At 40.1% G+C, this 26,259-nt stretch overlaps 1 protein-coding gene across 9 annotated transcripts in view; it reads left to right on the top strand.

Moving 5' to 3' along the window:
- The first annotated feature begins 6,010 nt into the window (after window positions 1–6,010).
- TMEM63C (transmembrane protein 63C) overlaps window positions 6,011–26,259 on the top strand; it is a 70,124-nt gene continuing 49,875 nt past the window's right edge. For 3 of the 9 annotated variants that reach the window (XM_039351641.1, XM_039351643.1, XM_039351634.1), the window contains exons 1-2: window positions 6,192–6,480; window positions 23,199–23,388. The gene's annotated coding sequence lies outside the window, so the exon portion shown is untranslated. Of the gene's footprint in view, window positions 6,147–6,191; window positions 6,481–16,707; window positions 16,781–23,198; window positions 23,389–25,262; window positions 25,565–26,259 lie in introns of those variants that run through there. The other 6 variants (XM_039351642.1, XM_039351640.1, XM_039351637.1 and 3 more) reach the window with 5 other exon arrangements.

Below are 26,259 nucleotides of genomic sequence, written 5' to 3'. Positions count from 1 at the left end.
ACATCTTCTGAAAAATCATTTGCCATATCATAATCCCTTCTATAAAACAATCAGGCGCTTTAACACAGTGAGTGGATTCTTGCATCACACTAAGCAATAGGGTGTGCTTTGTTTGATTTAGTCTTAACATGTTGTGTGACCTGCATGGTTCCCACCTGAAGAAAGACTGTGGGGAAAAGACACTGAATGTGAAACGTAAGAAGATGGCTGTATCAGCCTGCAATGAACCAGTTTCTGATTTGCTATTATATGTATTAGCTTTATAGTATTTTTCAGACTTGCCAAGTTTAAGATGTATGAACTTCAACTCCCAGAATTCCCTAGCCAGCCGCCTTAAGAGTTGCCAAATGTGAAAAACACTGCTTATAGACCGAAATTTCTGTGCTTCAAAGAGAGACTTGGAAAAAGAGAAGCACATGAGACTCAGTATACAAAATAAAAGAAGTACCGTAATACTGGAGATTATAAGTAAATCAGGAGATTAAGATGTGAGATAAAAGAGGCCTATGAAAAGGAAATAGCTATGTTTAGGACTTTGTCAGTCATCAAAGTAAAATTTGAGCAATAAATAAATTTATCCTATATGAGTGTTCTTGACTTCTTTTATTATTTCTGCTGTTTTTAATTTTGGTCACTTTTATTATATTTTTTTTCTGTTTTCAACTGTTAGCCATGGCATTCTTCATAACACTCTATGGAAATGAAAGTTTGACTTTAAAGAAGCAGGAGAGGTAGAGTATTTTGATGCTTTGCAACTTTGGTGTTGGAGATGATACCTGAGAATATCATGGAGGGCCATGAAAAGAAAAGAAAAAAAGATGAAATATCAAACAAATTAACCTAGTGTTCTCACTCAAGGCGCAAATGACCAGCTTCAAGTTAACCTATTTTATTTTAAAAAGTTATATTTATTTAAAATTCTCATATAGTAAAAGAAAAAAAAGAAAAACAAGTGCAACAAAGGAAAACTAAAGTTAAGAAATAAATGACTTCAGACCTTCTTTTCAACAAATAATTATAATCTTATTGTCCCTCTATCCACCTAAAAATGGTGGACTGCGTTGTTTGGCGACCCCCATGAAATGGTCGTTCGACCCCAAATGGGGTCCCGATCCACAGGTTGAGAACCACTGCTCTAATGCTAGGAAAGGTGGAAGGAAAGAAAAGAGGATGGCCAGCAGCAAGTGGGATGGTCTCAGTTACTGTGGCAATGAATATGCTCTTGGGAGACTTGAAAGAACAGTTGTTGTTTTTTCTGGAGAAAATATATCTGTGTGGTTGCCAGAAATAAAATAAATACTTGATGGCACATAATCACTTAGCTGTTCTTGGCTTTTAGGATATTTTTTGCAGTTTTTAATTTTGGTTGCTTCTGCTATGATTTTATTCTGTTTTTAACTTTCATTCACACAGAGTTAAGCATATGAGATGGACAGCCATATAAATTTATTAAATAAACAAGCTAACAACCTGTCCCGGATGAAATACAATCCTATTTATTGTCCTGCTTGGGTGTCTATAATCCAAAATGTTACCATTTTAGAAGGTACCAAACAAAGTTTTAACTTTAACTCTCTCTTCACTGCTTTCATTATCTTCCTCTTTTATTTATGTAAATCTCTAGCTGAAGAAAAGATTCCTTTTCAAAAGAATTTGTACTGCTTAAGGAATATCGTGTACTTCCAATAATAACACTGTATTTTTTTCTGACTCTATAATCGTTATTTCTCACAAGTAAACTAAGGCATGATTAAAAGGAAATAATTTCAATAATATTTGAAAAACAATTTTAATGCTAGAAAAGTAATTTGGAGCATTGGTTGATCAGCCCAGAACTTTCACCACTAGCTGGCAATAATTCTCTCCATGGTGTCAGATAGAAACCTCAGCTTTATTACCGGCATCCTGATTTTCTGTTTTCTTTCATTGGGACAATCAGAGATAAAACTGTTAACATTTTGCATAGGAAACCTAAATTCTGCCTCAAACTATGGCCACTCATCAGAGATGGAAATATCAAGAACTCACCTAAAAAGCTTGAGTGCAGTCAGAAATTCAAGGCAAGAAAATTCTTTGAGGTGAGTCATCATTTTCCAGAATCTGAAGAAAGGCAGTAGATGGCAGTGCTGAATTAACTTTACAAATCAATTTGTTTTCCTCTCAAAGCCAGCTGCTAAAGCTGAGTGTTCACATATGAAGCACGCTGAGAATCATTTCCCTCATGAATTTTTTTCCTATTTGGGTGGTATTGGAAAGCAACATACTTTAGGAATGCTTTAGGCACAACCATATATAAACATTATAAAAGGGTCTATTTTACCATGAATCTGAGCATTCAAAAGCTGGAGCCTCTAACATCCCATGGATTAAAAAGAAATCCATTTTTTAAAAATATAAGAGAACAGGAAGGAGAAGAGGTTTCAGAACCTGTTGCTTTGATTCTTTCTCTATTTCTCATGTTAAAATAAAAGCATGAGCCATATTGCTTTGAACAATTCCCGCCCATTAATTCTCCAGCATTTTTTTTAGCCCATTAACAACTTCTTGTTTTTCTTGCTCTCATCCTGCTCCAATTTGCTTTCTAACCCATGATTTTTCATGGATTTTTACATACATTTTCTTCGCCAGCCTATTTACTACCTTGCTTATAAACAATTTTTCAGGGTTTGCTCACAGTCGCTCATAATTAGTCACCTCCCACTGTTACTAGTGCAGCCAATAGGGATGCACTTGAAGATCACTGGAAGCTGCACTTGACCCAAGATGCAGCCATGTGATTATGGCTGCACCACAGGACAGTCATGTAGCATCACTAATCTTAGTGGTACACTGTCTCCCAATAGACCTCTGGAACAATTCAATTTCTGTTTACCACCTACAAAGTCCTATGTAGCCCAGGAACTGGCTGTTTTCAGTTATTTTCTGCCCATCCCTCATGGTCTCACAAGATGGACATGTTCCTGGTCCCTTCCTTAAGGCTATGACATCTGATGGGATGTAGAAGGCATGCCCTTTCTGTTGTGCCAGCTGCCTTTTAGCACCACTTCCTCTCTCCCCAGCCCTTTTAGAGTCAGAAAGGCTCCCAGCCTGTTGGGATTTGGAAAACTTTAAAAACTTGGCTTGTCCTCCAAGGATGTTGGGCCAGGACAATGAGCCTACCTTCTGAGAGATAGAATATATGATTGGTGAGCCTTGGCTACATCTTGCTGATACATTGGCTTATGGATTTATTTTATGTTGGCACTGTAACCAACTATTTATTTGCAATATTGATTTATTGGAGGAGGGTATTAATTTGACATAGGGTCAAATTAGCCTAGATTAATTTAGATTCACAGTTATGTCAGTGGGGCAGCTTTATAAATATTTTAAATTAATACATGCTTTTAACTATTTTAAAATAAACATAATATAAAACAACATCATATCTCCTAACCTCAGACCTTAGTTACTATGTTCTTTAATCCAAAAATAGCCTCCAGGACTTTTTAAAAAAATCATATATCAGCAATATAACATTCACAAAATATATCTAATATTATTTAACCAAGAGTAATAAAATTTATACTTGCCTACTCCTGCTATCCTTCAGATATATAACTACAGCTCCCATTGGCCCTCAACAGTGAAGAGTGACAAGTAAGGACAAGCCAGTTGAAGTCAATCTCACTTCCTAACCGAAAGAAAGTTGAAAACAAAAGTCCTACAGTTTTTACATAAAAGAAAATAGAATAGCAATAGCACTTGGACTTTACAGTACTCTCTGGGCAGTTTACAATGTCAGCAAAATTTTCATATTGCCCCCAACAATCTGGATCCTTATTTTATCAACATCAGAAGAATGAAAGGCTGTCAACCTTGAGTCCCATCAGGATTGAACTCCAGGCTGTGGGCAGAGTTTGCCTGCAATACTGCACTTTAACCACTGTGCCACCATAGAACAGACAATAAAAAATTCTCTACTTTACTTCATTCCATCACATTCCATTCACCTAAAAGAAAATAAAACTTAAAAGATATACAACATTGATTTTGGGCCTTCCCCAGATGCCCATATGAAAGTAGAAAGTAAGGGCTGATGTAGTATGTGGCATGTGATATGATATGGTTGGCTGTTGTATAGGAGGGGTGAATGTGAACTGGCAATCTAGTCTAGGAGATCCTGAATGCAAAGACTAAACATCCCCATTGTTGGGATAAGCCAGTTGATTGAGTGGTTTGTAATATCTGCTTGTATGAAATTCTTTGAGTTAGGAGAGGCTTGGTTAGATTCAGGGGAAGTTGCATATTAGGGGATTTCATGGGCAGAAGGCAACATACGATAGTAGGAGACAGGGGCAAATTGCTTGTGAGAAAAGCACCTTGGGGTTTAGCTCTAAAAACATCCCTCCCCTCCTCTCTCCATGTCTTTTTCTCTTTCTCATTTTGTTATTCCTTCATTTTTCTTTCCTTGTCATGCTCTCATTGATTCTCCTTCCTCTCCTTTCAACAGGCATCTGCAAGAAAGATATGACAGATATCTCTTGGCAGATTACTTCTAAAATCAGCTGGAAGACCAGCTGTCATTAAGCGAGAAGTGCATGTAGCTCTACAGTCAACGGTTACTTATTTTTGGGTTCCTGTATTAGATATTTGATAATTGCACCAAGGATTGTACCATGATCAAGACAAATAGATTACATCCTGCCTATAATTTTTGAATGGTATTTGCACAAAGTGGGAAAATCTGAGAGTTAAAATCCACACAACTTAAATCTGCAGAGGTTGAGAAACACTGCTGTAGACAGCAGCCTCTTCCTCCACCCATACATCTGTATCTTTGCATCAGCACACTCAGTAGGAGCATGAAGAAGTGCATTGCATGAATAGATATATACATAGAATGGGATTTCTCTGTAAATATTGGATACTGTGCCTGGAGCCCCATGCAAGTGTAAAACCCCTGCAGTCTTCTCCAGATCTTCTTAACAATATGTCCATCTTGCTTCCTTCGTCTCCTTCATTTCTGTTCAAATCCTTGAAGAGTCATTGCTGATAAGCAAGAATATTACCAATTAACTGTAGGTAATTTCAATTTGGCAAATGATACTTTAGGCAAGACTAGAGCATGTGCTTCTGAACATAGGCCAGTGTTGGAAGAGTACAGAGTAATTAAGAAGCAGGATGTCCCATTGCAATCAGTGATAAATATATACGGAGCCTTGGAGGCAGACTAGGGACTCAGGCTCAGCCCAACTGTCAGTAAAGAGATCTAAGAAAAGCCTGGTTTCTCTTTAAGCTACAACTTGAAAAGGGAGAACGAGTGAGACAGAAGTGGTCTGCTGTGCCTTCTGAACACAGATTATTATTTAACTAGAAATCCAGACAGAGACAGGCATAGAACAATTTCCTCCTCCTCACCTCCCCACCATTTGCCCTAGTGGCCAAAAAAGCTCAGGTGCAAATAGATGATGCGATTCCCATCACTGATCACGTTTCTCTGAGTCATGGCTCGTTCAGTCCATTTTTTTTAGGATCACGTGACACGGTAGACCATAAACTAATCACAGCAGAAGGGGTCCCACAACTTAGAGTCTTAGACGATATACGGCTGGCTAGATTGTTGCTGTGCGAACTCGGCCCGTTCGCCTCGCTAACCGTAAGACCAGAGCATTCCGACGGCGACGCTTTCTTTTCTCAGCAGCTTGTTCCTGCCTATCGCTTGAACTTTACTGCAAATATCTTTGCGACGGAGACAAGCTGCTCGCCATTCCCCAAGAGCGACCCTTCGCGGATACACGCGTACTGGCAAAGGGAACCCCTTCCTCCCTCTTTCGCCCTCTGACTGAGTTGATAATTTGGGGATGGTCCCTTCCCCGGGCCATGCTGAAGAGGCGAGGAAGCTCAGAGGCTCCCGTGTTCTGCTGCAGGGTTGCGGGAGGGAGGGAGGAGGGAGGGAGGGGCGGAGGCGGGACGAGAAGGTCTCTCTTTGACGGCTCGCTTAGCGAATGTTTTCTTGGCGGATGGAAAGTTCGACCTCTTTGTGACATAGAGAGCTGAGGCGGCTCCGAACAGCCCTTGGCAGGGGCGGGCAAAGGGGCATCGCCCATCCCCGTGCAGCAGGCATATGGGCGGTCCCCGCACGCCGAAGAAACCCAGCAGCCGAGGTGGGTGGGGCAGGAGGACGAAGGGGCTTCCCCTCCCCTTTGTAACTGGTGCGGCCTTTTGCACGGTGCTGGTAATTCGCAGACGTTCCCTTGGCTTGCCGAGTTGGTTTGTTGTGGTGCCACGGTGTGCTTTTACAGCCTGGCGAGGCAGACCGGGCTCCTGCGACAGGCGTAGCCGGCGGAGGTGTAGTTGGCCTAGAAAGGGCGCTGCCCGCCCCCTCCCCAAAAAAGCCCGAAAAATTGTCCCATCGCGCAGGCATCGCGGATGGTCTCTCGGTAGCCGCGGTCGGATGGAGCGAAGTCCCGAGATCTGAGCTGTGCTTCTGCAGGTCAGGTAGGGAGAGCCGAGCTGCCCAGTCTTTTCCCCTGGTCGCATGCTGGAAAGGAGAATCCCTGCAGCTTCTCGGCCTATCTGAGAATGGGGAGCAGCGCTTGAGATCCCCGGGGTTTGGAGAAGGGGAGACTGCCTTGCTCTCTAGAACTATGTTTCTGGATGACGATGGAAGGATGGCTCGGCGTTGGTACGAGGGACCGGTTGGATTCCCCCCCCCCCCCTTAGTCAGAAAAGATATCTTTTCGCCCTCCTTCCCATTCCTCCCTGAGTACCCGGAAGCAAGATCCGGTAAGGTTAGGTGAAGGTGGGGAGGCCTCAATCTTTACTGAGTCAATTGATCTGGCACAGCTGAGTCGCAGAAAGTAAGCAGGGAGGTCCCTTTTGCTAGCCTGCCCCTAAATGAATAAACATACAACAACAACAACAACAACAACACCCCCTATTGAACAGATGGGCCCCTACTTGATCATGCCCTGCCTCGGTTCTTGGAGGGCACCTGACTTGGCAGAGTTGGAAACAGGATGCCTGGGGCTCTTGGGTGGGTCCAGTGCAGCTCCTGTATCTTCCAGTGAGAGCAATGTATTGCGCTTAAAAAAAAAAAAACTTGCAAGGTACTTAACATCCTTTGGAAGTGTCAAGATGATCCCTGAGGTACTTCTGATAAAAGACAGATCTTTTGCAAGTTAGTTGGGGAGCTGTAAAACTACACTTTCCAAACGACAATACAATCCTTCTTTGCCACTAAATATTTGTATGCGTGGTATGTACCACAATTGCTAAATCTTGAATCTTTGTTGCAGCTTCCATAAGGTATACTGTGACTCCTCCTTAGGATACATTTATGATAAAAATGATACCTTTGAGTAAACTCTGAATGTATTTTTATCATTATTGGCAGCCGGACCAGATATATCTGGAATCTTTCTCCCAGAGAAAGAAAAAGTGCTAGCGGAGAGGCCTGGCTAAAGTACATAACCACTTCAGTTTGTGGATGGTGATACTGAGTTTTTCACCTCAAGGAAATCGGTGCCATGTTGGAGAGAGATATGATATACCGCAGAAAGTTTCATCACTGCATCTTGTTTTCATAGCACAGAGATTGATTGCTTGTTTTTATAAGCCACATCACACGTCACCTGAGGTCTCTTCCAACCATCCATAATATTATAATCCAGACACAATTTACCATCATAGACCTTTTCTCCACTGCTTGTTTTCCACACTGCTTGTTTTCCAGTTTCCACAGAAAACTGTCTCTTGTCCCTGGTGCTTCTTTCTATCTTGCTTCTATTTGCTGCTATTTCAGACCACTTCTCTCCAAGTTAAAAAGTAAAGAAACCTAATAGAGTATATGCAACTTGAGGCTGTCTTTGGATATTGTTGGAAGAAAATGGAAAATATTATTTCAAGTCAATATGGTTGAGGATGATTTAAGGCAGACTCACTCATGGGCTGGAGGCAAAATTAAGGCAGTCATCAGGACAAGGCAGAGAAGAGACATTGCCATGTTTAAATGGCAATTACCAAAGAATTAAAGGAGCTTCACCTTTCTTTACCACTGCACAAGGAACATGCCCAAAATTTAGTTTTGAACCTCAAAATAAAGCAGCATGTTCTGAAGTTTCTGCTGAACTGTTTCAGGTTAGCTGTGGTTCAACAGGATTGAAATCCAGGATTTTGGGTTATTTGGGGGTATGAATGAAACAAAATCCAGATGGGATAAGTGGAACAAGGCAGGTGCACATCTGCCCCTCTTTCCTCTCCAGAGCTCTCAGTGTAGCATAGACCACCACGCTGTTTTCATCACAGCACTTCCCTCCTCCCCCTTTCCTCAACTGCTGCCACTGCCAGTCTCCCAGTGGCTCTTTCCCATCATCCAACCTGCCCTTCCAGTCTTTCCAGCAGCTTCATTTCCTCTCTTCTACCATTGATATTGTGGCAGGGCATATTCTATTGGTATACCTGCTCCCTTATCCTCTCAGAGTTTTCGCTTTCTTGCCTCCCTTCCCCCATGTGCTAGTATCCTCAGATTTCCCCTGTTGCTCCCCCCCCCCAATTCTGCATAGAACAAAACAGACCCAGATACTCCAAACAGGCAAGTTTTGGGCAAGGACCAATCTCAAATCCCCTGTTCCAAGCATAAAACACTTCATTAGCAGGTATTAGATGTCTTTACAGTGCATTGATTCACAACACAGAAGTTAAGATCATAAACCAGAAGAACATAATTCTGTGATTCTGAAAAACATGGAATAAATTTGTGTGTTGGTGGATGTGGAAGTATGTGAGATTTCTCCTGCACTGTGTTTTCTGGGGGTGAGGCGGGAATGCATTTCATGTCAGCCAGAAGGAATTTTTCTTACACTTTTGCTACTTGCTCCTTTTAATCCAAAAGGTAAAGAACTAAACATTGCTTGGAAAACAGGTGCTCTTGTACTGGACAAAGGCAATCTCCATGATTTTCATTGCTTCAGGAATTCAGTATAAGAGCATGAGTCAAAGAGATTCTCTGCCTGTTAATAGTGGGACAGCATCTGGGCTGTGGGTGAGGAACATTTTGGAAATAAAGTTTCCACCCAAGTGTTCAACAGCTTTTCCAGAAGCAGTGGGTTCAGGATGATCATTATTGTCAGTGTAATTTTTTTTCTGCTGATTCCCTGTGACCCTTTCTATTTGCTTTCCATTCTTGTTTCTCTTTTGGCATTCAGTAGAATGAACTAGGGGGCACTTACCATTATTGTTTGAACTAGAACCAGATGGATCCGTTCCAGATTCATGGACCTAGATGGAAGTAGACATTACCAAATCCCAAATCCATACCTTATTTCCATGTATTTCTCTCAGTCTGATGAAAGGACACACTAGCCATATAGTACAGTATCCTTCCTCAGCTTCATATTATTTGGCCATCTTTCCCATGGAGTTATAGGAGTTGAAGTTCCAACACAACTGGAAGGCTCTGGTTTTGTTCCTTGTTAAAAAAAAGTATTTGGAGGGTGATATTAACATGAAAGCCCACAATTCCGCATGTGATAAGCACCCCTGTGGGAATACAGTGCATCTTACAAAATTTTAGGCCCTTTCTACCAGCCACCGTGGCTTTGATGATTCAGAAATACCATCTGCACAGCTTTAAGCTTTTCTCTTCAGTCATAAGCACCAAAAACATTTTAAACACACCAGTTCCAGTTGTTTAGGGATTCCCAGGAAGGGAAAAAGAAAGAGATGCCAGTGCGTTTACAGTTTCTCTAAGATGTCAGTCTAATATTTTAACTCCAGGCCTCAGATAAAAAAGAAATTTCTTCAGCGCTGCAACCCTGCGATCTTTCCTTTTACGCAGCAAGAAGCTGCATGACGGGTTGCGAGAGTCTTTTGTGTGATGATTTGGAATGAAAGGAGAATGGCTGTTAGTTGCAAAAGAAGTGAGGGGGAACCCTTAAGTGCCTGGCAAGCTGTGTATTGTGGGATAGGGAGTTCACTGTTACCCAGCAGCAGCAAAATGGTACCATGGCAACTTCACTGATGGATAATATATAATACATGGCATTTCTGGCCTGCTGATGATAGACAAATTGGGCGGGGTGTGAGGTTGTGTGGAAAGAGTGGTAAAGGATTCTGCAATCGACTGGAGTGATGGTCACTCTAATTCTTCAACTGCAAGCAGTTGTTTTTCTTTCTTTGCTGACATATTTTTCAGGATTGTGGGGGTAGGTTAGCTCCTGTACCCTTTAGCAGGGCTTTAACTTTAAATATAGTTGACTGTTTTCCCCCCTCCCCTGCCACAAACATTCCAGAATTTCTTCCTCTTTTGCCATAATCTTCAGATGCATAACAAGTTGTTATGCCAGCAATAAGTACTCAACACCTGACAGTCTGAATAAACAGTGTGATTTGGCTGCAGAAAAATGATAAATACGGTTTTAGACTGTATCGCTGGGAGTACACGTTGACAGCAAGGAATGTTCTAGTTCTGTTCTGCCTGGTACTGTATTGTGTATCTGAGTATCATGTTCAAAAAGGATTCAAGTGAATTAGGAATGGGCTCAGAAAAGAACAAGGATGATTAATTGGACTGGAAATTACCCTCTATAGGGAAAGACCAGGGAAAAGATTCTGGAAAGCTATTAAAACAGAAGACTTGGGAAAGTATGTAATAGCCAAATACTTCAGGTACTTAAAATGGAACCATCCAAATGTGTTTTCTATCATCTCTTAAATATAGTAGTTCTCAACTTATGACCATAATTTAGCCCAAAATGTATGTTGCTAAGTGAGAAATTTGTTAAGTGGGTTTTGCCCCATTTTACAACTTTTCTTGCCACATTTGTTAAGTGAATCACTGCAGCTATTAAATTAGTAACATGGTTGTTAAGTGAATCTGGTTTCCACATTGACTTTGCTTGTCAGAAGCTTGCAAATGATGACCACATAACCCCAGGACATTGCAACCATCATAAATGTGAGTCAGTTGTCAAGCATTCAAATGTAAATCATGTGACCAGGGGATGGTGCAATGGTCATGTGTGAAAAATGGTCATAAGTCACTTTTTGCAGCGCCGTTGTAACTTCAAACGGTCATTAAATGAACTGTTGTAAACCGAGGACTGCGTGTAGTAATGTTATGTAGAAAGAAAGCAGATTCTAGAATATTCAGAAAAATGTTTTAACGGGAAGAACAATCCAGTAGTAGAACAACAAAAGTGACAGACTCATCTTTTTTTGAAAGTGCTCAACTAGGCCCTGGACAGCTACTTCTCAGAATTGCATTTCTGCATTGAGTAGAGACTAGAACTCAGAACATTCTAAATCAGGGGTCCCCAATCCCGGGTCTGTGGACTGGTACTGATCTGTGGGACATTGGGAAATGGACTGCACAAGCGGTGGGCAAATGCCCAACGCTCCATTTGCACAAGTGGTTGGCAAAATGTGTGCAAAACCATTCCCTCCTCCCCCTGTTCACTGCTGCTGCCATTGCTGCTGGTCCACTGAGCTGTAAAGATCAGGGACCCCTGTTCTAAATAACTTCTTCTTGTTCTGATACACTAAGAAAACATATTTGCACAATGTAATGGGAAGAACAGTTGAGAGATTACCATGGTTTTCCAAATCTCGCACATTTGATGCCCACTCTGTTCAGGGCTAGTTTCTAACATCAGAACTGATGATGTTGTGATGTGAAGCTAACAATATCCAATCTTTTATTATGGATCTATTTGATTTTGTACAAAGGAATACAAAGATAACCTTGGAGAAGGAATACAAGTACAGATAAGGAAATGTTAGCTTATTCCAGGAAAAGAAAAAAGGATGAGAAATAACTCAGGATAGCTCTGTTTTTATTATTTTTGATATAAAAGGGGGCTGAGGAAACTTTGGTTTTCAAAATTTTATTATACTCTACTACAGTACAGAGCCAGCATTCCTTCCTGTGTTTGTCTCCTGACCAAGCCTGTTTTGAAAGTCTGACACCTCCAAATATGTTTGGACTATAACCCCCATTATGCTCAGTTAGCATAGGTGGTACAAGCTGGTGATAATTATGAAGTTCATAATGGCCAGAAAGCAATAGGCTAGGGAAGGCTGTCAAAAAAAAATTGATGAGGAAAAGGGAACCTAACCCAATTCTTTTAATTTAGGGATCAATCAGTCATTGCCTTAGAAATGCATGCAGAAGGAGACCCTGTTGGAAGTTGTTTCTGGCTTGCTTAAGAAAAAAAACCTCTGGCATTTAAGAAGAGACTGGACAACCATTTGTCTGAAATGGTACAGGGTTTCCTGTCTGAGCAGGCAGTTGGACTAGAAGACCTCCAAGGTCCCTTCCAACTCTATTACTACTACTACTACTACTACTACTACTACTACTACTACTACTACTACTACTATTATTATTACACATACAATGTTGCTATATGCTGGTCTTTGACAATAATAAAGGTTTGGTTTAGTTTGGTTTGTTGGTTTCATTTCATTTTGTTTCATCTGGTTTGGTAGTTATAGAAAGCTTGTTCTGTGATTCTGAAAGCTACTACCTATCAGTGTGGGTCTGGATGGACCAATGCACACAGTCAGTATCAGATAGCTATTTTTTAAATTATTAGTTTGTTTAGACTGGAAGTACATCTGCTAGTCAAATGATAAGATTTTATCCTGGATGCTAGTTTTATTTTACTTTGTTTTATTAATATCCTGCTTTCTTTTGGGAGCTTAAGCTTGTACTTCTTTCTCTAGTTTTTCCCACAGTAACCCTGCAGAATAGGTTGACTGGAGAAAGTGTCTGGCCCAAAGACTCTCCAAGAATCTCCAAGATCCCAGACAACATCTTAACCTTTCATTACATTTGCTCTCTTTTATTTTTAAGCTAGCTTCAATGTACAAGTAGTTCTTGACTTACAACCACAATTGAGCCAAAATTTCTGTTGCTAACATTTGTTATGTGAATTTTGTCCCATTTTACAACCTTTCTTTCCATAGTTGTTAAGTAAATCACTACAGTTAAATTAGGAACACATTTGTTAAGTGAATCTGGCTTCCCCGTAGACTTTGCTGGTCAGAAAGTTGCAGAAGGTGATCACATGACCCCCCAGACACTGTAAGCATCATAAATGTGAGTCAGTTTCCAAGTATCTGAATTTTGATCACATGACCATGAGGATGCTGCAATGGTTGTAAGTTTGAAAAACGGGCCTCCCTGCCTCAGGAAATATATGCCCAAGAAATGAATGGGTTCATTTGGAGAAACACTTGTGTGTATCCATAAGACCTGCTTTTCTGGATCAGATTAAAGTCTCTCCTGATCCATCAATCAGATACTGACAGCAAGACACATGTTGCTTTACTCTTTATTTTTATGACTAGCTGCATCTTCTCTTCAGAAAGACTGATTAAATGCACTGAGGCTGGTTACCTAAACTTCCTTGTAATGTAAATGAAGAAATCTGTGCCCGATTGTAGCCCTTTCTCATTAGCAGCAAGACTACCCTTTGCTTTTAGTTTCCTGCAGAGCACCTGTGACCAGAGATTTGCATGTGACTTTTGGGCTAAATTTAATGCGACCATAAGAAGACTGAGAGATGGGATGGCAAATACAGCAGGAGTGTCAAATGCCAGTGTGTCTCTGTATGTGTAGCTCTGTGTATAAAGACAGAGACAGACAGAGAGACAGAGGTTGCCTTTGTTCATGCAGCTGTAAAAATGTTCATTAAATAATTTTAAATAATAAATAATCCATAATTAAATTAACATGACATTATTGATGATTGATAAAAGCAAAAATACGTTGCCTTCTGTAACACAGTAAAATACCCCTCTGACACCAAGAAGCAGGAACAAATGGTGTCTTCCTCCTGCATGTCTATCACATGTGCTGGTATAACACCTGTGCACAAGGCAAGGCAGTGCCCCAGCAGGCTTTGGGCTCCAGCAGCACCATTAACTTTTTTTGCTCTGATGGGCTGTGCAGAAGAACCCAGCGGTAGGATTTCAAACCGCTGACATGAACGGAATCCTATCATCTATCTACTCAAGGTCCTTTTGCTTGATGCAGGCAGAAATGCCAGTTGCTGGTCCTAACTTCACTACCTTATTTAAATCTAATATTAAAGAAACACAAAGTTTCTTTCAGCATTTCTAAGAGTTAAAAGGACAGGGGAAGCATTCCAGATGAATGGAGATTCATTGCAGACGTGCATTTCTAATAGGGACTAATATCGTTTCCTTGAGATCTGAACTCTTCATGCACTGCTTGTCCCAGGGGGAGAAAAGTTATGACTTAGGAAAAAACATGTAAGCCTTAACTCTGATCCTTGGCAGGAATGCAGATTTATGAATTTTGCACAGCTGCCAGAGGAGCAGCAGGATTTTGCACCACTGAGCACTTAATGAAGGGATCAGGACTTGCTGTGTTTTCTGTGCTTTCTGAGGGGTCTGGAACAGAGCGTGCCCTTTGGAGTTGCACGTTCTGCTTATGAGCTGAGCTTGTAGCTCTGGTTTTTTTCCATTTTGGAGAAATGAAAAGCATTTTTTTTTCTTTTTTTCCTGGAACCTACATATGATTGAATCCAGCAGGCAAGCAGAGATGACAACTCAGCTGGGTTGCTACTTGGCAGGCTGTAAAAGAAGAAAGGCACCAAATGTTATTCTGAATACATTTAGAGCTTTGTCCAGAGAAGCCAAAAGTACCTGGAAGCATGACAGGGCTTCAGAGGAGATGGCTGGGTTGCTGGAGAACAGGACACAGCTGCTGTGGTCAACGGGAGGCTTTTAAAAAGTGCCTTTCAGTAGCCCAGATATGGTTTCATATTTAAAGGGTAACTATATGAGTAGTACGCCATATCCAGCTTCTGTGCAACAGGAAGGAATTAGTGCAAAAGATTATTAAGTTGAAGTTATGTGTATAAAAGAACAAGAAAGTGTGAAGAAATAAATTAGCAGGCTCATTTCCCCCATAGATGTTCTAATTCTCCATATTTTAATTGAGATAGGAAGGATAGAAGAAAACAGAATTAGTTCTCATCTTCTTCTGAAGTCCCTGGAGGTTGCCATTCTACTGAGTCACGTATCACAGCAATGTTATAGCTGCACCTGCCCTGAACCTAGAAGCTGCTTTTCCCATTACCAGAGTTAAAGCAAGATTTCATTGCCATGCATTAAAACAGTGTTTCTCAACCTTGACAATTTTAAGGCATGTGGACTTCAACTCCCAGAATTCCTAAGCCAGCAATGCTGGCTGTGGAATTCTGGGAGTTGAAGTCCACATGCCTTAAAATTGTCAAGGTTGAGAAACACTGCATTAAAATAACCATTAAAAATGATGCAGTGCTTAAAAAGTGCAACACTTTAAGCCTAAAACTGAATGCTGGCTCAATATTGCTGCTGTTGCATTAGGAAGAATGATGAGAAGATACCTGGGGATAGTGCCAGCCTCTCTGGAACTAAGCCACAAATTATAAGTAGGCCTTTCATGAGTTAGCAAAAGCAGCCAAGAGACCATCTCTTGAATTGGTTGAAAGCTGCAGTGTCACCATCACTAAAGGCCAAGGGGGGAAGGGAGTGTGGAGGAAAGGCAAAGTATAGGAAAGAAAGTGCATTTCGAGCTATAAATGAGAAATCAGATCCACAGCCAAATGCGATACATTGCTGATGTGCGCCGCCTGTCTCTTGAATGCTTAGAGGCTGGGCCAGCCCTGTTTGTGAGCTACACCCCTGGAGCTGCAGTCTCTGACAAGTGGACACTCTATGTTCCTGCTGATTTCAATAAGAGATTTTGAAGCAGATTACTGTAGTTCCTCCTACCTCTAAAAGCAACTGTAATGTACTACATGACTTAAAATTACTAAGTAAGTAAGTAAGCAAGCAAGCAAACAAACAAACAAATGGATTTGATCAAGCCTCACAAACCAAATATAATTGTAATAGGGTTCATCAGAGTTCTTTCTCTGTGCTTCCATTGGAGATGGTACAAGATAAAACCATGGATGAGTTTAAAATGGTGCAGTAACCAGATATTTAACAGAACATGCTAGTAGGGAGTCATTATTTCATGCTACAATGATAATGATTAAAACTACCAATATGCTTAACCCTAGTTCACAAAGCAGCCTACAATGACCTCTTAAGTTATTGAATTAGGTTCAAGATGACCTGTGCATAAAGCCACATTTACCCATGAAAACTGGCTGGGTGAGTTTGGACCAATCATCATCTTTCTGCCAAACTTGCATCATAAAGTGATGGTTGTTGGGAAATATTGGAGGAGATGGAGGTATGTAAACCTCAGGGATAGGCAACCTTGGCTCTTTTTATGTTGAAGTCCACAGTCATAAAAGAGCCAAGATTGCCTACCCCTGGTATACCCTCTTTTATGCTTAAGTTGTTTGTTCTTGTTCCATTGTAAAATGCTTGACCTATCTTGGGTTACATCTTGGATCTTACATGCTGTTTTTATAGAAACTTGTAATGATGGAGTCTGCCTTATTAGATAAAATTTACGGTGTTTCCTAAGTTTATGCACATAGTTAAAGTAGAATTAAAGATATTTCATCATCTTTCCTATCTCATTTGTAGAGTTTATTTTACTGTAAGCTTTTAGCATTTTTAAATAAAATATTTAATAATGGCAATACTTTTAAATAATATATTTAAAATGGTAGCACTCATGCCATATTAAAGATGTCATGTTACTGACTGACTTATGCTCATTTTTTAATTTCCCTGCTCTTCCATTTTTAGATGTGAAATCTGAGGATTTTGCTTCTGATTCTGATAACAGCAACAACAACAGTAACAAACCTGTCCAGACAAGGTATTAGATTGTTTTAAAGCCGGTCTGCCCGAGAATTTATAGGGTGAAGCCAGGAATCACAAGATAGATTGGTAGATGCTTGTCGATCAACCCACTCATTAAGTCATTCATATAAAAAAGACAGACAGTAGGCCTCCCTGTGCCAGCTTCTCCAAAAAGCAGCACATAGAACCAGAATTCTGTTCCTACCCTTTATGTGGAAATGTCATGCTTTCTGCTTCCTGCTTTATTGTGTCTCTCCAGCAAATCTCCCCTTTTTCATACCTCCTGTCAAAGAGTAACTTTAGATTTGTGCTCTAATTTCTTTTTCTTTTTTTTGCTTCTGTTTGTTCTGCCTGGTGCACCTCAAAATTATAGTCTGCTAATTGTGTTTAGCTTAAAAGGGTTTTAAGTGCTGAAAGTATTCATAGACCTTGCTATACACAAATAAAATGAAGCAATAAGAAATGTCTCAGGAGACATATTGGCCAGGATATTTTCAGCAAATTTCTGGAATTCTCTGCTTGACATACATGTGTGGTTTGATTGGCCTGCATTTAAGAAGAGCCTGAGGGTTGTTTTTTTTTCCTCTTGCTAATTAGCATTTGGAGTACTGACTGCTTTTTACATGGCTTTCAGTTGTTTTCAAATTCATTACTAATTACTGTTAAATCTTTTTTAAAAAGTCAGTTCCACTTCAATAAAAGGTTCAGTTCAGTGAATGGATAGATAGATGGATAATCTGCCAGAATCATTGTTTTAACTGTGATTAAGCCAGAGTTTATTACTTCAGTTGCAGTGGTGATCTGTAGCTTAATAAAGAAATGCTAAATCAATGCTCAAAGAGAGGCCCGGGGGAGTAGCCTTCAGTCGCAAAATTCATTCTAACTTTATAACCAGCCCTTATTAAGCTGGGGGGGAAATCAAACAGTGAAGATTTTGCTTGCATTTTTGCAGAGTTTGGGCACAGCACCCCCCATGCATTCCATCACTCAGACCTATTTCATAATGCCTTCTCAATATCATAGAAGAATGATGGTTTGAAGCTTAATAGCTCCCCTTCACTGCATCATTCAGAACTGGTGGAAATAAAGAGGACTGCAAATTGGCTTCAAATAGCTTTTCAAACATTGTAGATTAAAGTGAAGTGGAAGTAGCCTCTGCCTCTGCAACTTCTTTCCTGTTAAATTGAGTTTTTCTTTAGGACAATAGCCAGTCTGAATGGACAGTCTTGGCGTTATACTCAAACACCTTTGAGTGGCAGTAGGATGGAGAAGGCTGTTTAATAGAGAAATAAATAACCAGGTTTGTGGATATTAAAATTATCTACTCCAGAATGGATTCTATAGTGAGAGTTTACTTTATGGATACATATTAGTCCTTCTTAAAACAAGCAATGAATGGAAGAAAAGCACATCTGAGAATGACTGGAATGAGAGATGGTTTGGTCTGGGCATCTCACTATGGAGAAAATGCAACAGGATAAACTCTGCAGTCTTTCAAGAGAACATTTAGGATGGAAACTGTAGGTCTTCATGTATCACAATAAATAAGGACAAAGTAATATCAGGGCATTTCAACTTTTAGGGTACCCTATGGCAGACCTGGAAGTGATTACTTTGGGGAAACAGGAAGTATCAAAAGGTTTCAGATTATTTTAGTGGGCTGCAACAAATGCAGTGGGTTTTTAAAAGATTACAGTTGTTAACTGATAAGGTGCTTATACCGGTAGTCCTCGACTTACAACCACAATTGAGCCCAAAATTTATGTTGTTAAGTGAGACATTTGTTAAGTGAGTTTTGCCCCATTTTTATAACCGTTCTTGCTATAGTTGTTAAGTGAATCATTGTGGTTAAGTTAGTAACCCAGTTGTTAAGAGAATCTGGCTTCCCCATTGACTGTTTGTCAGAAGATCACAAAAGGTGATCACAGAACCCCGGGACACTGCAACGGTCATAAGTATGAACCAGTGCCAAGCATCTGAATTTTGATCATATGACCATGGGGATGTTGCAATGGTCATAAGTATGGAAAATGGCCATAAGTCACTTTTATCAGTGTCGTTGTAACTTTGAACAGTCACTAAATGAACTGTTGTAATTCAAGGACTATCTGTACTCTGTCTCTCACTGTAACTTGCAACTGTATATCCAGCTTGTCTTCTCTTCCCTTCCTCCCACCTTTCCAGTTTAAACCGTATATCAGCCTAGCTACTTTAGGCATCTGATGAAGTGAATTCATGAAAACTTATTTTATTTTAATAAAATTTGTTAGTGGGAAAAGGAGCTACCAATATCTTCTGGTACTAAGTTTATATACCAGAGTCCGGTAGCTCTTTTTCCAACTAACAATAGTTTACTTAATGCTAATCATGGGGGAAAGAAAGCAAATGGGGGGATATTGTGCAGATGATCAAACTAATTGCAGCTTTCAGTCTCTGGCAACAACTAGAAACAGCCACGCCACCTTCAACATAGCAGAAGTTGAGTTACCCAAAGAAGCACAGAGATTCCTGTAATTGTGATTGTTTTTTGTGATGAATTGTAAGTACAGAGTGACCCAATTTAGACTAAGTCCAGTGCACCCAGATGAAGGAAGCTTGTCACTTCTTTCCAGTCCAGTTAAACTGAACAACTAATTTTTTTTTTGCACTTGCAGAACTGGACAAATAAAATAGACACAGGAAGTTCCATAACAATAAACAATAATAAGGCTTAACAATGGCTAGCTAACAATTATTTTAACATTTTTTCATGATACATCCATTTTGCATATACAGGTAGTCCTCACCTTAAGATCACAAAAGAGCCCAAAATTTCCATTGGCAAGCAAGGCAGTTCTTAAGTGAGCTTTATGACCTTTTTTGCTGCAGTTGTTAAGTGAATCTGGCTTCATCCATTGATTTTGCTTGTCAGAAGCTGGCTGAAAGATTACAAGTGGTGATCACATGATCCCGGGACAGTGCAACTGTCATAAATATATGCCAGTTGCCAAGCACCCAAATTTGATCACATGACTATGGGGATGCTGCAATGGTCATAAGCAGGTTAAACTGATCATTAGCATTTTTTTCAATGCTGTTGTAACTTCAGACAGTCACTAAATGAATGGTTGTAAGTCAAGGATTACCTGTAATTCTAATGTGCTAGTGAACAAATTTTGGTGTAGCCTACCATGGAATTCACATCTACTCTGCTAGTGTTATTGCTAAAAGCCCAAACTATTTATTTGGACAATGTAAGTGTAATATTGCTCTATTTTTGTTATGTATGCAAAAGATTCCAAAATTGATACCAGACTGAGTACCATATGAATAGAATTCAAACCATAAATCAATTTCTGCTTTATCTTAATGGTGTAGTCTGCTCTTTAGGGCATGTATAAAATTATTACTGGTAGAAGAAAAATAAAGTTACAAAGTATGGTGATCCAACACCATATATAATAAACCAATCACAATATAATGTGGTTTCTTTGGATTTAACATGTTCTTTGGACTTAGCTATTTTGGATTTCAAACCATAGTTTATAGCTTTTAAATAAATATTTTGACTTATCCAATAAAACATGGTTAAACGCATGTGTGAAGTGTTATCTTTAAATTAAGATTACTGACAATTTTGTCAAAAATTGCAAGCCAACCGTATCCAACCATAAAAAGACAAAGGCACCCACAAGTTGATCTTACCTCCTGGACACAACTATGTAGGTTTATTAACAGCAGTTGGACAATGCCTTGATAATGCCTTTAGGGAAGGGTTTAAATTTCTCAGCCTAATTAGCTAGCAACATAATGCCAGCTGAAACATTTTGCATTGCATGCCAATATTTCCTGTGAGCTGGGCAGTGCTTTCTATCAATGCGAATATTATTTGCTATTCTTTGTGGTGATGCATAAAAAAAATTAGCTAATGCTTAGCTGTGTACACATAGACAAGACAGTGCGAAGCAAATATCAAGTTGCTGCAATTCTGGGAAGGTTATGTGCACACTAATGATACTGTCGAATTAACATTTGCTTAGTGCTTTGCAGATACACCATGCACTGTAAACTGAACTAGGAATATGGGTAAAGCACAGAATATATAGGGGATTATCAACTAAAACAGAGGTGGCCAACTATGCCCCCTTTACAACCTATGGACTTCAGCTCCCAGAATTCCTGAGCCAGCTACACTAGCTCAGGAATTCTGTCTGGGAGTTGAAGTCCATAGATTGTTAAAAGGGGCATAGTTGCCCATCCCTGAACTAAAATGTCCTAGAGATTGTCTGCCCCCTCCCCATAGGCCAAGGGGCCAGAACTTTTCAAAAGCAGCCATTACAGTGGTATATAATTGGGAGCCATCACCTAGAAACATTTGCTTTAGTATCCTTCAGAATATTATAAAGAAGCAAGAACTTACATGCTCTTGGGTTTTATGTTCACTGTTCTTGTTTCTCTTTTTCATCATTTCTGCTGATGGCCACTAAGAAAAATCAGATTAAGTTTAAATTTTATGCTAAGAAGAAAATTATAAAGAAAAAAATATATAACATTACCAAAATAATAGTTTACCCACACAATTGCTTCATTTGGAATAAAATAATGAGCACTATTTTCTTACTGGGTTCCTACCTCCCTAGAAAAGCTTGGCATTGAAATGAGACTTTTTAGATGTAAACCATCATTCTACTACTGAATATTGCCCATTTTGCTTTAATGCCGTCTATTGAAGGCCTTTGTGATATCAGAAGTTTGCGCTTTTGATGGTAGTATATCTGCACTACCATTCATTCACATTCAGAGCAGTGAGGCGAAATATAAATTTGCAAATATTCAGGAACAAAAGGTGCCGGACAAGTGTGGTTGACATTGATGTATACAATATTTAGCAAATGTGTCTGCCAATGTGAATTCGGGCTCTTTTAGATCATGAGGGCTTAGAAACTTCCTCTCATTTTTGTTAGGATAATTGACCTCATGAGCAACCTGCAGTGTGTTCACTGATGGGTTGAGGTCACAGTTTCCATAACTGTCTGATTCTTCATGACTGGAATTATTTGATGTAAATATTAGATTTAATATTTAGCCCTTATTCAGTAGTCAGGGCTACTTAACTGAAAAGAGACAACCGTGAAATTACATCTAGTTACACTAGGGAAGGGTCCTGCCTGAATCATTATCATGTGGTCAATCTCTTCCTTTCCATCTTGGTTTTACATTCCTGTGAAACTCAGATCCGAAATCCAGGTGGATCTTATGTCTAGGCTTGAGACCGGGTATCTGTACCATCTTTTTTCTCCGATGAATCAGAGTCATGCAGAACAAAACTAGTATCTTCCATGCTCAAAACTGGAGGAATAAAGGAATTCCAACAGAAGAAGAGATTTTATATAAAATTTTATCGTGTGCTGAAATGGATAGGCTCACAATGGAAATGAAGGATAAGACAGAATCAGACTACTTTGAAATCTGGGACAAATTTTATTACTGGTATGAATTAAGGAGAACTGCTCGGGCTTCAAGCTAGTGTTAAGACAGAAATACATATAACTATATATAACAGTATCGTATAGAACAGGGGTAGGCAACTTTGGCTCTTTTATGACTCGTGGACTTCAACTCCCAGAATTCCTGAGCCAGCCATGCTCAGTTGAAGTCCACGAGTCATAAAAGAGCCAAGGTTGTCTACCCCTGGTATAGAAGAACAAGTTTATTTAGAGATTAAGAATGATGTATTAATTATAAGTATTAAGAGGAACAAATTGTTAGGAATATTTACTCTGGAATGTCACGTTATGTCCATTTTTGTTTTAAATGTATTATAAATAAAAAAAAACTTTTTTTAAAAAAACTAGTATCTTCCAGTTTTTTGGGCTAATGATGGATATTTCATTGTCCCCAAGCTTAGAGACTCTGAGTATCAATCTTCACCCATTCTTCTATACTTGCTTGCCCTAACCAATAATCTTTCTTCTACAAGAATAACTAACCAACTGAACCAAACTGGACAGAATTACTGCAGGAAGAAGAGGATTGGGCAGTTGAGTCTTTACATCCAGGCATTTGTGTTAACTTGCATTTTGACCGCTTATTCTGACCTATGCATTTCAGCTGAGCGTGGTGTATAAAATGCAAAGAGAGAACATTTGCCTTTGGCAAAAAGCCAGCTAAAGTGACAAAGCAGACTGACTGTTTCTCGGGGATGTTTTTCCAGGATGGGGTCCCTCTCTGCTTCCTTGACTGGGGTTATACACTGTGATTAGAAAAGGAAACTGGCCTTTCTGGACAGTTGGCCAATCCAACTCTCTGCTGCCTGCCAACACAAGGGAGCTCCCCATTTCCAGATAAGCAAGAGGGAGGGAAAACAAAGCAGCCAATTCTTCATGCATCATAAGCTGCGTCTGTAATGTAGCAGCCTCAGCAATACTGACACATCATTCCTCTTCTGTCTCCAGGGCCCTCAAGACATTACTGCTGTTTAAAGGCAAGAGTCGGCTCCAACACTGATTGTGGGAACTTTACTGAAGCCCACTGAGCCAGAGACATAAAGGAAACCTTTTGCTAATCAAGACCCAGGCGTCCCTCCTTCATCCTTTGTTATTCTCAATAGCATGTGTTCAGGACTGACCCACTGATCCTTGTCAGGTAAGTGGCAAACAGCACAAGACTTGGGTTTTGGAAGGGAGGGGGGGCTAAGTTGAGGAGGAGAAAATATGATTTAAGTCTTCCCATCTGCAGTGCCATTTAGTGTGAGGATTTCCTTCAGCAACCTGTAAGCAGCCAACCTTAAGAATTTACTCTGACTTCTGCCTTTGCAGATTTGCTGAAAACCAGAAGTTCAGCTCTTGTTAAGTCTTCAGCCACCTTTTATCCTGAATATCCAATATAGCAGTCTTTTAGAAGTTCTTGCTTGAAATCTATGACCTTTTCAGAGCTGAAGGTGGGGAATTTCTTTTCAATCTAAAATTGAGGCAGTGACGTGCCTCAACAAAATTAAGAGCTTAGATATAAGGGCCTTATACCAAATAAACTTCTGAATTATCGACAATCAGTATCATCTGCTGAGGCTATGACTATGGCTCAGGGATTTAGACAAGAGCCCTCTAAGACCTACCTAGAGATGCATAGATGGCCTTTGAGTGTATTTCCATAAAAAGAATACTTTCTGGTTACTTTGTCCTTCCGTGAATGTATGGAAGATTAAGAAGATAGGATGATGTTTTGCGCATGAGTATTTCATGTGGCAATGGCTCATAGGTCATCTGTAGATCATGAATGGGAAAAATACCTTTTGGGTGTCGTGGAATGCCTGTAAGGCATTTTGGTCTGATGGTTTGTAGATCTTAGCAGGAACACCATCCTGCCCTGTTGCTTTGAGTTCACCTATGAGATCACTTCCTTGATCTCATCAGTAGAGGGAGGCATGTCTAGGGCATCTAAGACAGGCAGCTGAGGAATCTGCTATGAAACATCAGGATCAACTCTGGACAGCCCATTGGGTAGATTGAAAAAATGTTCAGCTCAGTGGTTTATTTATTTATTTATTTATGAGACTTATATACCACTTTAAGTGCAAGCACTCTCTAAGCGGTGTACACCAGTAAGCAATGTATATATATATTTACATTGCCCCCAACAATCTGGGTCCTCATTTTACCTACCCCGGAAGGATGGAAGGCTGAGTCAACCTTGAGCCGGTGAGATTTGAACCGCTGACCTGCTGACCTGCTGAACACAGTCAACTAAAGTGGCCTGCAGTACTGCACTCTAACTGCTGCGCCACCTCGGTTTTTCAGCCCTTCCTAATGTTGGATCATGCTCAACCCATCAGTTGACAGCAAAGGGGAGCATTGTGATTTAGAAAGACTATAAGCTGACTTCATGACACTGACACAGTTTCTGATGGCATGCATGTCTGCATAATGTTCTACCTGTTCAGCTTTCCTTGCCATCACTTGTCCTGCATTTTTTGCAGTTTTATCTGCACTGTGGGCTGCAGATGTTTAAAGTTGTCTTTCTTTGAAACAGGTGATAGATCGTTTTACCATTCTGCAGAGGGCTTGTTCTTGGCCTGAAGGGCTGCTGAAATGGTCTTGTGTTTTTTGTCAAACTATTTCCATGTGCCTGGGTTTTCAGTCCAAGTACAGTTGTTGCAGTCTATATCAGAGATCCCCAACCTGTGGGCAGTGGCCCACTATTGGGCCATGGCCTATTCACAATGGGCCACATGAGTGGCAGGCTGGAGCGTACACATGCACACAGCCCCACTTGCATGAGCGACAGGCACTCGCACAAGTGGGCACGAGTGGCGGGCACATGTGGCCGCCACTCACACAAATGAAACTGTGCACACACACATGCCTGCCCCTCACACAAAATCATCCCCTCTTACCCCCTTCTCCCACGCTGAGCCACCAATCCAGAAAGGTTGGGGAACATTAGTCTATATGATATCTTTAAACTTTTCAGAACATGTTCTTACAAGCATCTCAAAGGTGCTTTTTTCTTCTTCCATACAGTCAGAGGTGAAGAAGCTTCTTGGATGAGAAGCAAAACAAGAAAGTTCTTGTGGAAAAAAAAGCATCTTTGGGATAACTATGACCTGGATGATTGAGAATCTCCATAGACATTCTTACAAGCAGTAAACTTGGAGAGTTTTTCATTAAGGACTTCTTGGAAGAATTGGGCTTGATCTGGCTCTTATCTGCTGATGTTGAATGACTTTCTTGGTTGGTTAAAATGTAAAGGGGCTATATTTAGGCTTCAGACCAACCAGACCAGTCTGTGGTCAGTCCAGCACTCAACACTTCATATGGTGCAGGTAATGGTACCATCTTTAATATCATGCTGTCATACTAGTCAAGAAGGTGCCAGTGTTTGGATCTGGAATGCATCCAGGTAGTTTTTACTTGTCTGACCATCATGTTAATAATGCACAGGTTGTACTTGGCATATTTGCTCAGAAGCAGCAAGCCATGCTATTCAGTTCGCCAACCCTCAGTTTCCCAAGGACTCCATCTCAGTTTTATTGTCTGTCCCCACTCTGGTGGTGAAATCTTCCAATAATCTGGTCCAGGTCCTCATAGAAGCCTTCCTTGTCTTTATCTGGACTTGTGAGAGTTGACTTGTAGGCGCTGACATTATTTTAAAATGCTTATTGATCTTTTAGTTAATGTGGAGTTATTTTAAACCAATCTAATAACATTGTCAATTTTGGATACCTTGCTCCTGAGATACTATAAAGCTGTAAAAAAAAGAGTGAATTCTAGTGATATTTGGCAATCATGCAAGATTTTGCCCATATAAATGTTTCAAATTATCTTTTTATTTCATTTAGGATCTAGTGGTGGAATTTAGGAGTACTATGGGAAATAAACCTTTCAGATAAGCCATTATTGCTGACATTCAGAATGGCCTCCTGTTTTGTGCACTGTAATCTTCCCTAAAACAAGATGGAGTTTTTTATTTGTAGGAAGATGGACCCTGTCTGAGGATCTCATCTCTAATTAGAGAACA

The sequence above is a fragment of the Crotalus tigris genome, unplaced genomic scaffold (genome assembly GCF_016545835.1).
Source record: "Crotalus tigris isolate CLP2741 ecotype Arizona unplaced genomic scaffold, ASM1654583v1 scf7180000018371.15429387391:27106975, whole genome shotgun sequence".
Taxonomy (NCBI): Eukaryota; Metazoa; Chordata; class Lepidosauria; order Squamata; family Viperidae; genus Crotalus; species Crotalus tigris.
The sequence above is the reverse complement of the archived record's forward strand: the minus strand, read 5'-3'. Positions and strand labels throughout refer to the sequence as shown.